General features: G+C 42.2%; 1 protein-coding gene across 1 annotated transcript in view; it reads left to right on the top strand.

Annotated features, from left to right (window-relative positions):
• The window catches only part of PLA2G4F (phospholipase A2 group IVF), a 46,662-nt gene that overhangs the window by 39,329 nt on the left and 1,635 nt on the right, over window positions 1-5,698 (top strand). Inside the window, exon 26 of the mRNA XM_075152085.1 lies at window positions 5,609-5,692. The gene's annotated coding sequence lies outside the window, so the exon portion shown is untranslated. The remainder of the gene's footprint in view (window positions 1-5,608; window positions 5,693-5,698) is intronic.

A 5,698-nucleotide genomic window follows, 5' to 3' on the forward strand; every position in this document is an offset into this window, starting at 1 on the left:
GTAACTACAATATCCAGAATAACAGACCAGATTCTGCAGGCTTTTTGCATGGCCTTTGAATGGAAGAAATGTAGCAATAACTGAAATCAGTACTGGAAGACTTGAGTCTTCCTGAGTGATGTATTTTCTTCATTCTGACCCTAAAGCAGAAGGGTTTGGGGGATGTGATATATCATTTAACTCCAGATGTGAATAAAAAACTTCTCCAATTTAGAACTGTATTTTTCTCTATTTTACATTGGATATCTAGGGTTGGATATCAAGCCAAAACATTATTGGTGCTTATTATTTCAGAGCAGTTGTCTTTTCATTAGATATCTTATGTAGGTCTTATCTGGATTACACCAACTGTTGTCACCTGGAGAAATCTTCAGTGCTAGGGAGCATCTGTTCTGGATAACCTGAATCTTCAAGTGTGTCAAGTTAAGACACTCTCTGGTCTTGAGGTCTGTCTTTGCTTGAGGGTGAAGTATTCCAAAGCAGCTCTTGTTCTGAGACTGGCTGGGCATCGCTCTGCTTGTGGGAGATGGTGAGTGATTGCCTTTGCATCAGTTGTTTGTTTTCCTCTTCCTTCACTTATAAAACTGTTTTTATTTCAACATAAGAGTTTTCTTGATTTTGCTCTTTGTATTCTCCCACCTGTACTACTGCTGGGGGGAGAGTGAGTGAGCAGTTGCATGGATGCTTAGCTGCTGGCTGGAGTCAACCCAAGTTATGTTGATGTACCCCTTACTTCATTTATTTGTAAGTCAGATAAGACCAACAGATCCATGGACTGCAGGCTACGCTTTGTCTTACGCTTAAATTTCTTTGGGATTTATCTGTAGCAGTCTAGATGTTCCAAGCCCTAATTCCCTCTGCTTGAGACACTATGACACTTCATTTATATCCATGGTAGAGTTCAAGTATCAGGCCTGCCTGAGTATTGCTGCTAGATTCGAAGTCTTGCTTGCAAGGTCAGCTGACAGAAGACTCCAGACCTTACATCCATAGAATCACTTAGGTTGGAAAAGACCTTTAAGATCATTGAGTTGGACCATAAACCTAACACTGCCAAGTCCACCACTAAACTATGTCCCTAAGTCTTTTAAATACCACTGGGGATGGTGACTCCACCACTTCTCTGGGCAGCCTGTTCCAATGCGTGACAACTCTTTTGGTGAAGACATTTTTCCTAGTATCCAATCTGAACCTCCCCTGGTGCAACTTGAGGCCATTTCCTCTCATCCTATCAGTTGTTACTTGGGAGAAGAGACCAACACCATCTCGCTACAACCTCCTTTCAGGTAGTTGTAGAGCGCAATGAGGTCTCCCCTGAGCGTCCTCTTCTCCAGACTAAACAACCCCAGTTCCCTCAGCCGCTCCTCATAAGACTTGTGCTCCAGGCCCTTCACCAGCTTTGTTGCTCTTCTTTAGATATGCTCTGGCACCTCCATGTCCTTCTTGTAGTGTGGGGCCCAAAACTGAACACTGGCCTCACCTGAGCCGAGTACAGGGGGACGATCACCTCCCTACTCCTGCTGGCCACACTATTTCTGATACAGGCCAGGATGCCGCTGGCCTTCTTGGCCACCTGGGCACACTGCTGGCCATGCATAAATAATTGTCCAGATAAAGTATATAAATAGTTAGGTCATTGTTAGTGGGCTTTTTTAAATACTTCATAGATGCTGCTGCTGCACACCTCCTAGCTGCCCTCCTTTGCTGTACTGTGTACAAATGCGTTCCAAAACAAAAATGGGGAAGGGAAGCAAGCTTCTAGCTGTAGGTAAATAACTAAAGCCTCAGAGTGGTGTAGGATGATAATCATAGTCACTGGAGAGAGTTGGGCACTTCCAAAGAGCAGTTCAGCCCTTAGGCGCTACCAGAGAACATTTTAGCCTGTGTCTTTTCATTAACTAGTGATGGTGACTCAGCTGCAATTACAAACTCATACTCAATACTTACCTCTGTCCTCCCGTGTCTTTGTAGGAAAAGCTGTAATCAAAAAAGTAATGAAAGTGAGTGTCGATAAAGAACAAGCACTGAAGTTGTCATGAGATCTTTTCTTCTTTTGCTTCAGGAGCATGATAAATTCCGTTGCCCGGAGGCTGTTAGCCCACGCACACAGTCGCACGCTTGACTGGTGGTGTAGATCACATTTTAGAGCCTCTAATGTGGGACCACCTTCTCTCCTATGAGTTAGCGATAAATAGGTGGTATCTTCTGGTCTGAGCTGAAGAGGCAGGTGGATCCTGGGTGCTGTGACTTAGCATTCCCTCAGTGGTGAACGGGGTGACTCCAGTAGTGCTGTTTGAGAGGAAGGTGCTCTTGAGTAATTCAGTCCTTGGGAGCTGTCTCCTTAGCAATAACAAAAAGCAGCTCGTGCGTTTATTGTCATTGTCACTTGCGACAACTCACCTCAGATTGTGTTGAAGTACTTATGAAATAACCTGAGAAAATTGACGCAACTAATTTGTAAATAAGACCTAAATTGGCAATGTGAGTGTGAATATTTTTTTCTGGTCATACTGAATCATGTATTAGAACAAAACTTCAATTCTAACTGGATACGAACACAATTGTGCAACTTATGTGCAACAGACAATATTAAGTCAAACAGGTCATTTGTCATTGTTCCATAAGAAAGATGTTTCCCGTGGTCTTCTCTGTATTATCAAAGCAGGAGATGCAGCTTAATGTCTCTTGTTCTTCATCTTACCCAAATGCTTTAAACAGATGCTCTGAAAATTGCATGCAGGCTTGATTTATTACGGATTTCAATGTCACTTCAGATTTTGTCAGAATCTAGGTCAAAAAGGGATTATGAGTGACTCAGTTTCGGGATGTTTTATTTGGGTTATGTAAATGAAGTCTGATATTTAGAGATGGTGCCCGACAGCTTTTGTTTAGGGGGTTATGAGGAACAAAATCATTAGTATTTTTAGAAATAAAACTGGACCCTGTGGCTGCATTGGTGTATCAGAGCTCAGATCAAGAGGTCTCTCTGGCTCTTTATCACAGCACCTTTCTATCAGAAGTTAGCAGTCTTGCAAGGCTTGTGAGCCAGACTCTGAGGGCTTTTCCCCCTTTGGCTTATATTAGATGTTAAATAGCTGTAGGAACCCTGTGAGAATTTGGAGGTATCACTGATTATCAGTCTCAAATTTCTGTGAGAGGAAAGTGATTCTGGGTCTGTGTCAAAAATGATCTGGGATCTTGGTGGCAAATGGAGTCTCCAGCTCTGGCAGCTGCCCCTCAAGAGGCTGCAGAGCCTGCGCTGGTGCTGCTGCAAGCGGTCTGCTCCTCTGCCACCCGCGCTGCAAGTGATGTGGCCCAGTTTAAGTGGCTGTGTGACTCCAGACCTCATCCCGCCATGCTACCAGTACTGCTGAAGGCTTCTGTTGTTATAATGGTATTGGTGAAATACTGCCATGTCTTCTGGCCCGTGGCTTCCTGACTCCTGACTCGCCCGCACCGCTCTTCATGATGCACGATGTCACGTTATCAAGTAACTCCCTACTATTGCTGGGCTGCGTCTGCTTTTGCATGGGAGAGGTGTTTAGTGGAATTCTTCTTTCTCAGGATGGGCAGATCAAGCACGTATAGTATAGCGACATAGCTGCTTGAGCAGTTAATATTGCTTAACTTAATTTATGAAATCCACAAAAGGCCCAAATGTGGAGATTGTAGAAAGGGTGGGAGTTGAGTGGGAAGCGTGGCATATTATCTAACTGGATGGATAACTTTTATTCTTGAAGAGCTGGAGAGAATCCACTGTCATCAAACTGAGCCATGAAATGACTTCAGAGCCTGAGCTCAGTGATGCGATGGCTGTCGTGTTCAGCCTCTTGTAACAGCATGAGCTGAATCTCTTGTTTCAAATCCAGGAATGTTACTTCGAAAGCGTTATCATATTATCAAAGTGAAATAGATCTCTATTGTAATAAGACTGCTCCACAAAATAAAAACCCAACCCAACAAAAAACCTGTAGCTGGGAACTCATCACACTTTTTTGCATAAATGATAGTACAACCTAAAGCAGGAAGTTTTATGCATTCAATGCCTGAGGTTATGAAAGACCAGACTAATTATAATGATCATTTGAAACTTTATCTAAGGCAGCTCTCCTCTACAGAACAATTTGAATAGTCAGATACTTTCATTAGAAATGGTTGAAAGTCAAATTTTTTTTTTTCATAAGAAGTCCTGCTGCTTCAAAAAGGGGTTTTCTGTCTGACATAGAAACTCAGGAATTCTAAAAAATAAAATAGAGTTTTAAAAAAAAACTTATTTCAACTGCAATTTCTCACTATTGAATAACAGCTGGTTTTAGTGATTTTAAAAATGTTTAACGCAATAGCTGGCTTCTGTCATATTTTAGTATTTTAGTAATGGTACTTTTGTTATTATGTATTGATTGCTATTACAGAAAAAGAATGTGAAATTATTCTAAAATGAAAAAGAAATCAGACTTGACAATTTTAACGTGAATGTTCAAATGTTTTGGAAAAAAAATCATATGTAGTTGTGTTAAAGCTTATATGGGTTTCTAACGTAATTTAATTGAAAGCAGCACTTTCACTAAAAAACCTTTCAATAACAAAAGCTCCTGCTGGCTCTGCTCACCCCATAACATCCCTTATGTAACAGAAATAAGAGAGAAGAAAAGCCACAAGCTGTTTTCTTTAACTATTTGCCACTGCCCATGAGAGCCAACCTCCACGCTGTGGCTGTAATTTGTAGTGAACTTGACAAAACCCCTTGCAGTTGCGCATCTGGCTGGAGGAGCCGGTGAGAGCTGGAATGCTGGTGTTTGGGTGTTCAGATCGCTCCACTTGGTGCTGCCAAAGTGCAGGTATGGATTTTAGGACTAGAAAAAGTAACAGTAGATATCCATACTTGCAATGTTCTGTTAGGTCTTCTCTAGTTTGTGAGGATTGCAGCTGCGCCAAGACATCCCTCTGTGTGTGGTTATTCAAACCTTAGGGTGGTGGATAACTATTTTATTTTGGGATTAGCCTACAATAAAATGCCATCTCCTCCTTTCCCCTAAATCACTGTGGTATTAAAAAAAAAAAAAGAAAAAAAAAAGAAAAAAAACATCTTCATGTGGCACAGGACAAGTGCATAATTGGTGCTTTGGAAATCAGTGGAAGGTGGAGCTATGAGTCAATCTATATAGTTCTTCTTTCCTGCCTCAGTTGTTTGGAAAATAGTGTGGTCCAGGAGCACCTGCCAGCTGTGAGACATACAGACTGGACCATTATAGTGTTGCCTTTTATGAAACAGAGATACTAATGGGATCGTCAGCCTATTCACCTTTGGTAAGAGGAAATCAGTGGTGGGGCAGGAGGATCTCTTTGGCTGAGTTGGTTGAGATTGATCAAAAGCAAATGCTTGGGGAATTTTGATCCTTAAATGTCAAACGCGTCTGCAGTAGGCAGATTTATTAGTAAGAGCAGCAGGTAGATGGTCTTGGTGAGATGGAGATGTATCCCATCATGAGGTGGAGAAATGGTAGGGCCCCCTGCTATTGCCATGGCGAATCTGAGTAGAAACTGAAAACTAGGAATTGTTGACTGTTGGGTTTCATCATTGGCCTCTCTCTTGGCTCCTTGTCCCCAGGATCGGTTCATCCGAGCAAACCCGCACAGGAAGATTGGAATCAGGAGGAGGAATCATGAAAGACCGCACAGCGCTGAAGACGAGGTACTG

The sequence above is a fragment of the Calonectris borealis genome, chromosome 5 (assembly GCF_964195595.1).
Source record: "Calonectris borealis chromosome 5, bCalBor7.hap1.2, whole genome shotgun sequence".
In the NCBI taxonomy this organism is placed as follows: domain Eukaryota; kingdom Metazoa; phylum Chordata; class Aves; order Procellariiformes; family Procellariidae; genus Calonectris; species Calonectris borealis.